Raw genomic sequence first — 12,593 nt, 5'->3', positions numbered from 1 at the left:
CAGAACCCTGACTTACATTTATAAAATGCCCAGCTCCTGTGTGCCAGGCAGCTTCTTTCCAAAGGACAATGGGCGGAATATTGTACCAAACAGGTATGAAATGTATGCTTACTGGACTAGAATTAACTGGTAACAGAAAGCAACCAATAAGTGGGAGTCTGTTCTCATTTTTCCTTTAATACAGTTTTCTCCCTGTTTTCTTTCACCACTCACTGTGCAAACATGGAGCAAATTTCAATTTTTTATCCATTGCCTGAGAAAGTTTCAGTACAACAAGACATACTCTGTGTATGACAGTGAGGTGAGTGACATGCTGTCACTCAGCACACTGCTTAGGATGTGGCATGTTATAGAAAGGCAGTGACATATCACAAAGCAGATGTGTGATGTGACAGTCACTTACATGATAGGCATGCAAGTTACTCCAGGACCCTGAAGTCTTTTCTTGTTTGCTCTCAGTTCCTACTCACTTTGAACTAATGCTTGTGCCAAGTGCAAAAAATGTTTTTTAAAAAACTGCTTGGAATATATAATTAGACAATAAACATTCAGGATAATTTATCTATTGTAATTTTTAGCACAATTTTAAGCGCTGTCCTGTTCAGAGAGCACAGTCTCCACCTACAATAATACTGTCAGTATGCACACTGCTGACAGAATGCTTACTTTTGCAGAGCTCATCCTGCCAGAATAAATACAGGAGAAAGCAGGAATTCACAGTCCTCCTTACCTCTTTGACAGGATCTAACATGTGGAGGAAATTTTAGAAAAAACAGCATAGACTGGTAATTTTGCACCAAAGTGAGAGGTCACTGCAAATGCAAATTACCCCAGGTTCCCATATCTTCTCTCCAGGGTCCTTCCTTCCTCAGCATAGGAAAGGTGTCGTGGGGAAGTGGGCAGGAAAGTGGCCTTTGGTTGGGGAAGACTAGAAAAGGTGAAGGATTTGTTTGGCATGCTCAAATACCTGCTCAAATCTGGGAGTTTAATCACCATACCAGCAGGGAGAAACAGCACTGATGTCAAATCCCTTTGCATGTTTAGGGGAAGCAAAAGGTGCCTGTAGCAAATAAACAACAGTTCAGAATGATTTCTCCAGGTCTAATTCAAAGACCCAGAGGCAACAAGCAGAATACCCTCCACAGCTCACTGGTTGCGGATTTTTCAAATCAATTTTCAAAGAAAGATTATGACATAGTTTTTGTATTAAAAGAAAATAAAAAGTGGAGTAATGTTGTTAAAGCACACAACAGATAGAAATTAGTAATTAAATAGCAAACACAACCATTTGCACCTCCCATAAATTGATGCTTCATTTTATGTTTACAAAACACAAAAAGAGAAAAATAATCTCTTTTCAATAAGTTTGGACAGTGAAAGCTAAATAAACAGTGCAAATAATGACAAATACAAAAGATTAAAATTTTTCTGATCTCTAAATCCCATAAGATGTTATTAGAAACAAAAAGTGAAACAATGGAGCCTGAAATATATGCAGCTTGGTTTTCTGAGGATTTGTATCCCATGATTTAAGCTCTAATTTGAGCTTTTCTTCTGGTATGGGAATTTATAACCCCTCACAAAACGTGAGCTTTCACTGCTGTCTTTCCTTCAGTCAAAATGCTTATGGGGTCTATTTTTCCAAAGCTACTGAGAACTCAATTATCTTTGAGACTACTTCCCTTCTGTCAAATTTGGTTGACATTGGTCAGTGGGTTTGAAAGTTATTAGACAAGACATTTAGACAGTCATGCACAAACAAAAGCAAAAATATTATTGCTATAAAAAACAGGCTAAAAGTATTTTCCAAAAAAGTATTTATCTTTTTATCTTCAGTTTCATGCACAGGGAAACATATGACAGCTGGATCCTTATAAAAAGGAACCCTAAGAAACAAGTCTGATTGTGGTTTAAGACTAAAGAGTCTCAGAGGAGAGAATAACAATACACAATTTCCTAGTGGCTGAAACCGTTTTGGCAAACATTGGCCCTTGCAAATCTTCACAAAATAACACCAAATGCTACTCATGCTAATGAAAATCAGCATCCCACTAAAATAAATGGAAAGTGAAGGCAGCAGGCAGAGCTCACAAGATCAAATAAGGACTACTGGGCTCAGCCCAGCAGTATCTAAACTGATCTCCACTTTCAAGACGCTGGTAATCTGTTCAACTCACTAACTTATTGTTTCCACCTATTTGGGTCAGATAAAATAACATGCAATTTTGGATTAAATGTAAAAGTGCAGATAAGCTGCCCTATTTTTATTTATCTCTTTATTTTTTACATCTATACAACCTTGCAGTAAGCAGAGTTTACATTTTCCTAAATAAAGTACTTGAAGTTTGGGTTTTTTTAATAAATGTCACAGTTTTTAATGCATAGGTTAACCTCTTATTTGAAAAATAGACCACCATAATATTTAAAGACATAAAAATTACTTTTTTAACACAGGTAATGTTTTTCCATGTATCCATTTTTGGAAAAAAAAAAAAATCACAAATGAAAAGATTAACCTGAACACTGAGGACACATTTAACATAAGCCTTCCCCAGGCTCATCATTACCTGTATGGCACTGCTGACCTTGAAAAGCTTTCATGTTAACGAAAAAAGGATGTAGAGACCTAGGACACAGAACTCAAAAAATATGCATTGCCATCCAGACTGTGCTCATCACTTTGAGATTATCACATATTCACTTTATGAATTATCATGTATTTCTACCTTAAAATGACGTTTTTAATTCTTCTCTCAATAATTAATTTATTCAGTAGCCTAAATCAGAACAAATAAACAGAATGTTTATATGAATTCAAGGAGGATTTCTATGACAAGAGCAGCTGGGATGAAAATATTCACCACTTGACCTCTTATGGCAGAGAAAGTCAAAGACCGAAAGGCACGTCCCATCACCCCTTTTGGAAAAGAAGTCATTCCAGTAGAAGCAGAATGCCAAAGGAGCCCCAGGGGAAGGGCCAGGAAGGGACAGGCTGGGGCTCCTATGGTGAGCAGGCAGCAGGGCACCTTGTCCAGCGCCTGTGATGCCACGGTGCCACCTCTGCAGGGGGCACGAGTTGGTCAATTGACAAATCCGCCCCTGAAAGAGGGAGGCAGCCCTCTGCCAGCAGATTTTCCATGCTCTGAACCTCTCACAAACTTCTGCCTACAGGTCAAGGACTTACTTTTCATTAAGATGCATAAGTAAGCACTAAGAGCATTTTTAGCAGCAGAACAAATCTATTTTATGAATATCTAATATCACAGAGACAAAAACTGGATGGTTTTGATAATTTTGTGGGTTAACAGTGGTTTCAGAAATGTGACAGTGGATACCATTACAATCAGCTGAAAAATTCTCACCGCGATATCTTAAAACTTTGTGTACTTCAGTCAGGATTAGCCTTCACTTGTACCGAATCACCAGCATGTACCAGGTGTCTGTGGCTTGCACCTCTGGAAACCTACCTTTTAGAAAACAAAACCATTAGCAAGACAAATAGGAAGTGCAAAATAAAATAAACATAGATTGCATGGAATGGCATAATTTTAATCAGATGAATAAGCAAACTCAGCAAAGTCAGGCATAACTTATCAGTAGCTAACATTTCTCTTTGATCTTCGTGGTTAATTTTTCTTGTACAACAACAATCATAAGACATCTCATTTTTTTATTTAAAGGTCATTTTTTCCTGTGCCTACTTCTATAATATGTTACTTTAATTTCATTCACTCTGCTTAAAATGGAAGGGTATGCTTTCAAAATCCAGCAAGATTTGCATTGTCTTCTAAAACTCTCCATTTAGCTGTATCAAACAGTTTGGGATGGCTGAGATCAGAAGGTGCAGTTAATTCTACAATTCAAAGAGTCAAAAGCAGAAACATTTGATAATTCTGTCTCCAGCCTCACTGTGGCAAGACAACCAAAATATATTCTCCCTGGACATGGGGGAAGGAAAAATGATCACATTAAAGATTTTTTTCTATCAGTCTTTCAGCTGTGAAATACACAACAAAAAGGTTAGAGCACTAAATGACAGAATAGGCAAAAATGGCAGCGCATGTGGCGCTCTCCCAGGAACTGCCTGCACCAGGGTCTCCTCAGCAGCTTGCAGCTACCCTCAGTTCATGCTGGTCAGGTCTTTTACTGAAAGAGAGTTTTTCTTTCAGTATTTATGTAGTGCAGCAGGCAACTGTTTACCTCAGAGGCATAAAAGTAAATCCGGATGTGTTTGATCCATAGTGCCACAGCAGCTCTGTTGCCTATGGAAACAAAGGCTCCTTTCAGGGAGTTCACACAACAGGCCCCGCGATGCAAGGGACCCATCAATTTCAGCCACTGGATTTTTGTAGGTATTTTTCTAAAGTATGTATATAGATATATATAGATATATGTATCTATACTACAAAATATTGTCTCTGTAATAGTCCATTATGATCAAATGGGACAGTTACTGAGTCTCATAATAATTTTACATTATTTTATTTAAACAACATAACCCCCTTTTAAACAAATTGATAGTTGAAATGTAATAAGTGTTCAAGCTATAAGCATCTAGTTTTGTCCTCCACCTTTCACCATGCAGGTTGTTGAGTACTTTGTGGACAGCAGCTTGACAAATCTGATTCATGCTTACTCACAAATTCAGCTTTTGAAGATGACCCTGAGCATGGAGGTTAAAGATGTTGCAGAGAATGGATAACATCCCAGAAGCACCTTGTTAAAGGTCTCCTTTGAAAAAAGTTATTTGTGAATATGTTATAGCTTCCTAAGTGCCATTCCTGTGCAAAGACCTCTGCACATTTAACAGAAAACTGATCAAGTACGACACATTTCAACAGATCCCAGTGCAATGTTTGTTACAGCCCTTCCCCAGTGAGAACCTGAGGTGATAAAAAAAGGAACGTGGTCAGATCCAGGACTTGAATGCCAAGTCTGTGATATTTTCCTCCACATGTAATGCAATAATTGGGTAGATCTTCAGCTGTAGACATCTGCATCACCAGTGTTATGAATATAACTCAATACCTCCTTCCTCTTTACTGACATCATTAAAGAATATATTCACAAAATTTATACCTTATATTACTTTCCTTAAAGACATCTTGCATGAATCTTCAGATTTCAATTTAAGAAGGCAATTAGCAGCTAAGAGCACCTTATTAAATCTGCTTTTACTTATAATTCACCAATGTTTATAGCTTGCTTATTATTTTTGCACATGATTACATTATTAGGGATCAAAATGAGTGAACAAAGCATTTGTTTATGTGCAGTGATAATGTTTCATAGAAAATTAAAAGAAAACTATTTAAACTCATTTAAACTGGAATATTATTCTCCATTAGAAATTTAGGGCCAAAAATGCCTTGAAAATGTCATATGTATAAATATTCATTTACCTGTGAGCAGATAACTTCAGAAGCAGATTTGACAGAAACAAAGAATAGCTTCTTCATATTGCAGTAGATGACTAAGATCATTTGAATGATTTATTGATAAGCAAGTGTACAAAATAAATACAAAGAGAATGGGCTGGACTTGTTGTTACCAAAAAAAAATCATTACAAGACTGCCTAGCATGTGAATTCATAAATATAAGAGTAGTGTGCGTAGGCTTGCATTACAAAAAAGTCACACATAATAAGAGAAAGACATCAATAATCTGCAATTCCCATTACTTTTCTACCTTTTTGAGGGGGGGATTTTTATTTGCTTGGGGTTTTGTTTTGGTTTAGGGTTTTTTTATAAGTGGAAGTTGTGGGTAAATCCAAGCCAATAAGCACTAATGTCATAACAACCAGGTTGTGGGCCATTTAGATGCCAATCCCATCACTCTTCCTGCACGAAACCATACTCACACAAGTAACCCCATTGAAAACAGAAAGATGACTTGTGCACTAAGTGCTATTTAATGGAAGGGTAGCAGGCTGAAGGCAGATGAAGCAAGACTTATTAGGTAATAAACATATCGCTTCCTAGGGAAGGGCAAGGGCAACCCCTGGATAGCATCTAACCTTAATTCCCAGAGGTACCAACAGTCTCCTACTGTAAAAATCTAAATACTCCAGAAGTTATATGAACATTCAAAAGCCTCACAGGATCATCAGCAGCTGCTCAAGATGTCACAGGATCAGCTTGAGGAAACATGTGTCATATATTATTCTGCAGATCTCCAAACTGAGGCATTTTGAGGCCTTTTTCTCTCAGGGCCATGCCTGTAGCTGTGCCACCCTGGGACCTGTCCTGGAGCTGGGTTGCTGGTCAGTGTTGGTCAGTGTGCAACCTGCAGACCCACTGTGCTGAAGAGCAGTAACATAGAGGGGTGCACCGAGGAGAGACGCATTTTTCCTAAAACACTGCGCACAAGGCTATGCCAATTACTATTCCTAGTTTAGTGTAATTTGGAATGCCCTTTGTGCCCTATGACCCAGTAAGACAGGGCTCAGCACCAAAATCTTACTATCTTCAAAGTCAGATGTATGTGACAAAAATGCTCCTTTCATCTTCTATTCTGCACAGAAAATAAAACACAATGTGGCCACAAAGTATTCACAACAATTAACAGCTGGCAAGCTGCGGGCTTCTGGTAGGCATACTTAGCAAAGCAAGGAAAAATTCTGAAGTAAACTGTAGCCTAGTTTTCTCCTAAAATGTTATTCCTAGATTGTTAGTCAACTTAAACTCTTGGGATTTTTCTTACTAAGTAGACAACAGAAAAGACAAAATGTTGCTTTCTAAGCTATGCAAACTATGTCCTATACTTTATTGCAACAGCCAAGAATATTCTTAATGTTATCATTCAAATTATGTTCAGACTACCTGACATGGCAATAATCACGTAATAAATGCATCATCCTATAGACCTACCTCCTAAAAAATAGGAGACAGAAGCCTTAAATAAAGGATGAATATCAGGTGAACACTTTCAAATATGATGGGAGCACTGAACTTCAGGACAGTAAACTGAAAAGAGTTAGAATAGGGGAAGAATTTTAAAAGTAAGTCCAGCATTAGCTTCAAAGTATTGTTCTATATTTTGTGCTTTTTTTTTTTAACTTCAGCCTTTGATAAGAGGGGGTTGAACAAGAGCAAAAATTTAGCTGCAAAAGCAGGCACATTTGACAAGTTTGGCAGCACATGAATAGAACCTAGAGTATTATATGGGGCTTAAAAGATAAAAAAATAACAGCATTCCTCCTAATTAGAGAAGCCATATGCTCTATGAACTAAATCCTGGTAGCTTGTAATTACAACCTTATTTTTAAACAGATCATTTTAATTCTATTATATTCTGTATTTCTGATTTATTTACTAAAATATTCAGATCACAGAGTTATTATGAAAAAGTGCAGTTCACAGTTGAAAGAATAGCATGGCAATAATGTTGCTACATCTCTCCCTACAAACAGGAGGTGATAAAGAGGGGTCTATATGTTAAAGATTATTTTCTTCTCTACAGTGAAAAGAAAGTAAAGAAGGAAAAAAATAACATCTGCCATAGTAAGTTTGTCTTGCTCAGTATTCTGCCTGTATGGATATGATATTTAATAGTGTTCAAAGGAAAATAAGCCCGCAGTACTGCCTATGCCTTTTAAAACCAGAGGGGGCACACGGGGCATCTAATCCAAGCACCTATCTCACCTAAGTTTTGGGACTCTTCTTAATTTTTCTTTGGAAGTGGGAATGGACTTTTTCTTTTTTTGTAACTGTGTTTTCCTGAATGGTATAGAATTTTGACTCATGCTTTTTAGAATTAATTTCATGCAGAAAAATTTAACTGTACTTCTCCCAGTTAAATGAAAATATCTTTAAAACAACATTCATCCAGAGAATCTAAAAAAGATCACTGCCATACTTAGTACTTCTAGTCACCCGTAATAAGATGGTTTCATATAAGGAGCTATCAATCAGTTTTACAGATTCAGGTATGTTTTTACCACTATATAATAGATATCATTTGCAAGCATAAATCACAGGTTTTCTCAGTGCCAGACTTCCAACACAAAGAAGATCAGTCTATAAAAACATGAATCAGCCCATACACATGTCAGAAATCCAATTCACTTGAGAACAAAACTTCTTACTAAGAATTTAAGGTACCATAATTAAATTCAAGATAGCAATTTGACTGTACTTTCAGTGGTGTGAGGCCCAGGTCCCCTTCCTTAATAACCTCTCAGGTTGGGATTTCACATTGCCATTGCTCATTGGTGCTGACACTTACCTGTAGCCACTGCCCATCCTTCAGGCAGGCATTCAGTGCAGCTTGCTTCCCTTCAAGCATTAACAGCAAGCAGCTGAAACAGGCTTATGCTAGTTCTCCTGTTCTGATTGCTGAGCAAAAAGGACAGGAAATCATTATAGTCAAAACATTTCTAACAAAGGTCACTTTAATAGAAAATTACATCAATCACCTTGGAAAAAAAAAAGTACATTTCAATTGATGTCATTCGTTCATGGGGCTAATATCAGCTTTAGTTTAAAAAATGTGGCTGGTTCTGGAGAAAAATCATTAAAAATTAACTATGTCTTTCAAGAGAGATTTAAGTCTTGTGTGAGAAGATAAAATTGCATGAGTTGTTTCACATGATAATCTGAATAGCTGTTTCAAAACTTTTTTCTGAAGACATTACTGTGAAAGTAGCTTTAATGCAAAAGAATCATCTAGAGAGGATGGCTACGGATAAAGCATTTCTCAGGATTTACCCTGGTCTGGTTACATGCACCACAGAATCCAGTCCTTTAGCTCACAAACGTAGCATTATACAAGTGAAATAAGCCAGAATTATTATACCTATAACTCATAATACATGCACATATTCAGAACTATTAGACACACTAGATGAGGTATCTGACTTTGTATAAAACTTTTGCAGTTAATTTTGCCATGGGCATGTTGTAAGAATATCTTTTAGCACTGCAGATAAAGCTTTATACACTTTAACCTTTTTACTGGGGAATGCTAAATGAATTTGCAGGTGTAAATGTGGTCCCAGCTTTCAGACATTAATACTCACATGACTGCTAAATTCAACAATTAAATTTTCAATTGCTTCAGTGGTAAGGGATTATGCCCAGGCATCTTAATTCAGACTATAAAGCACTTTTGTCTATATCAGAGTACACAAGCATGTGCTTAGAAGGCTGCTTTTCAAAGGAACTGAAGGACTTAACCATGTGTCAAGTTATTTGCTGGAGAAGAATGGGTGGATAGTTTGGAGACAGTGATTTTGTCTATGGTGGTATTGTGGAATTGAATTCTACATGCACACAAATTCCTATTGAAATCTTATATGTTTAATCTTCACATTTATATATAATTAACAGGCATACAAAGACATGGACAAACAATATAATTACATATAATTTTACAACACGGAGTAAAGCTTCAATCTCTGCAGTTTTATCCTACATTAAAATTATCTAGTATCTGCAGGATGTCTTCTAGTGGGATTAGTCCACTGCACAATTTTAATTCCAGTGAAGGTTTTTTCAAGGCTAAAGACTATCCTTATAATAAGTTCATATGTAAGCTGCAATTTTCAAAACAATTCCCCAAATATTTTAATATTTATCCACAACACATCTGTGTACAGATTTGTAAATGGTATATTTGAGCTCTTTAATTTCAAATCACACTGCTTTGAAAAGGTTGGTACAAAATTGAATGTCACTTGATTGTTATTCTGCTTAGGAGAGACTACAAATGAAGGATCAGTGAGGGAGCAGAGAAAAACTCCAGTGAGAAATAGGATGAAAACAAAGTTGAGGATGTGAAGAATGAACAACTGAGTGTGAAAAACAGAAGCACAGAGGGAGAATATAAATTCTCATACACTGGCATTTAAGGGACAAGAAACTTACACAGGCCACTGAGCTGTGCCATCCTCACTTTTCAAGGGTTAGTAAACTCACTCAGTGGTAACCTAGCACAGAGCTTGATTCAGCAGAAGCTTCACTCAAGAAAAGTTTATTACATCAAAATAAGGGCTTCCAAACTGCAACTAATATCTAAAATACAATTCTGCAGGCTCTGCAAAGCCCCCCACCCCATCCTTGGGTATCCTCATATCAGTGTACCCAAACTGCTATGCCCCAAACCCCAGAAATTTCAGTCCATTTTAAAAGCAATGAGTTCTTTCTAAGCTGCAGCCCTCCCCAGAAGAGGCACCTGAGATGCTGAGCTTGCTGCTGGTGAGGCCATGAACTCCCAGGGCAGTTTCTGCCCTGCTGTGCTAGAGCCATTCTCCTGGCAGACATGGAGCCATCCTGAAGAGACACGGGCGTGCTGCTCCTCCCTGGCCCTGGAGACACCGTGGCCACAGAGCCGCAATTGTGGGGTCAGAATTTTTCTCTTTCCAGTTTTTCAAACCGTGGTTTCTAAAGGTGACAATGGTAATTAGTCCTAAATGCTTTATGTGCCATAGAGAAATGTAGGAGAATATGTCCAGCAGGCAACGTTTTTTAAGTCTCTGCCAACACTTTGATCACAGAATGAATTGTCTGGAATACTGTGAACTCTTTACTTATTAAAATGAAACTGGGGTGTTGTATCAATGAAATATATTTTATTGTGTTCTATCAATGAGACATATGCTATTATATTATCAAGGTACCAATTCAGACTACAAAATCAGCTTTCCATTTCTCTTAATGAGAGACTGTACCAAAAGCAAATTACATGAGTTTTCATCACTGTACTCTTAATAAAAATAGGACATTTTGGCTCTTTTTGTTAAAGAGAAAGCTAATATAGTATTTATGAAGTCTGTGCAGTGAGCAGTTAAGGACTAATACTGAATATCCAAAATGCTACAGGATCTTTAATCAAAATGGAACATGACAATATGAAACACAAAGCATTTTGTCAAGAAAAAGAATGTAATAGGAAAAGAGGAGTGGCTATTATAGGAAGATTATAGGAAGAATGAAAGGGTATAGATGGTAGAAGAGAACTAGCATTTCCAAAAATGAAAATGGGGTGCATTATTTTAAAAAAGAAAATGCCTTCTAGACTTTAGTTGTGTTTTCAGGAGATGAATGAAAAAAACTTGTAAGTCTCCAAAGAGACAGTAAATGTAGACACTGAAAAATCACCACAGCATTTGAAAAGAAATGGGATCTTATTTTATAACCATAAAACTATGAACTGACTCTTTTATTATTTAAGGGGTCTTGCTTTTCTGTTCTATGGAGAAGACTTCAAGGTCAAAATGTCTGTATACTTAATGCCACTTTAGATGCCAATGAAAGGAGATTACAAGAAAAATGAGAACCCTGGGGCTTGCCAGGCCCTTCTGGGATAAATACACCTGGTAAAGTCAAGGTTATATAAATGAAGAGAATCCATCATCTGAAGTTGTTGGGGGTTATTTACATTTAAAGAAAAAGAAAGGCAATTAATGAAACAAAATAGTGAAATTTTCAAAGATTGTATGAAAAAGACAATCTAATGGTGCAATATGTGAAATAATAAATCACAAATTCTTCTTTCAAGTGAGGACTAAAGCAATTGTTAGGGGAACAAAGTCATAGTTTGGTAGACAACTCCAAACAAGGCTAAACCCTTTTCAGATTGTCATAGTGTGTTCCCTGGAAACATAAGGACCTGCTGAAGGTAAACCAAAATTGCAGGGAGCTTGGTTGGAATCCAAGAATGTAGGAGAAACTTGCCCACATCTGAAAAACACAGATTTTATCTCTACTAATGTCAGAAAAATGTACTAAAGTGTACAACCCAAGGAAGTGTTTTGAGGGCAATATTTCAAATATTTACCATCAAGGCAGACATGGCCATGGAGAGAACTCCATGCCATGGAGTTTCAGCATTCTGTAATACTTGTGATCAGAAACCTTGCCCAGAGTCAGTAAGGGTTGTTGTCTTGCTTTACTGCAGAATAGCCAAATAGATTTTCAAGGTCTGCACAAGGTCCATTTACCATTTTACTCCATTTTACTCAAAGATAGAGGGATTTTTAATTTTTTTTTCCCTTTTGTTCTGTCTCAGTCTTATCACATTTTTGGAGATGTGACTTCATGTCTTACAGGTAGGGTATTGTCCTATCTAATTATGATCAGAAGCTCAACCTGCTGCACAGCCGATTTACTCTGCTAGGTGCAAATGCTGCATTAAACTCAGCAGCTGGAGTTCAGTAGAGTGCAGATGTTAAGCCATTTAATTGCCTTTTCCCTATACCTTGATGGAAGTAAAGGAAGGTTTCCTGGGAAGTACAAGGTCTAGAGGGCATTTTTTCCATACATTAAATATCCTAAGTGTTCAGATTTGGAGCAACATCCCTCCTTGGTACACAGCTCTACAGGGTGCAGACAACCAGTACATCAACGAGAGAATTACTGCTCTAGAATTTACATCAAATTCCACTGTAATTGAAAAGATTATGCCTTTGCTTAGAGATACATACTGCTTTAATGGAGGCTGTACATTTAGAAAGGAAAAGAAGGGACTGAGGCGTATGTCAGGAAACATTTTGTACACAGATTCCAGGTGTAAAAGCTGTCAGGAATGGTAGAAAAGCAAGGAAGAGCCATTTACAAGGGAGCTTATGTGAGAAAAGAGTCTGAGACCAGTC

The sequence above is a fragment of the Aphelocoma coerulescens genome, chromosome 8 (genome assembly GCF_041296385.1).
Source record: "Aphelocoma coerulescens isolate FSJ_1873_10779 chromosome 8, UR_Acoe_1.0, whole genome shotgun sequence".
NCBI classification, from domain to species: Eukaryota; Metazoa; Chordata; class Aves; order Passeriformes; family Corvidae; genus Aphelocoma; species Aphelocoma coerulescens.
The sequence above is the reverse complement of the archived record's forward strand: the minus strand, read 5'-3'. Positions refer to the sequence as shown.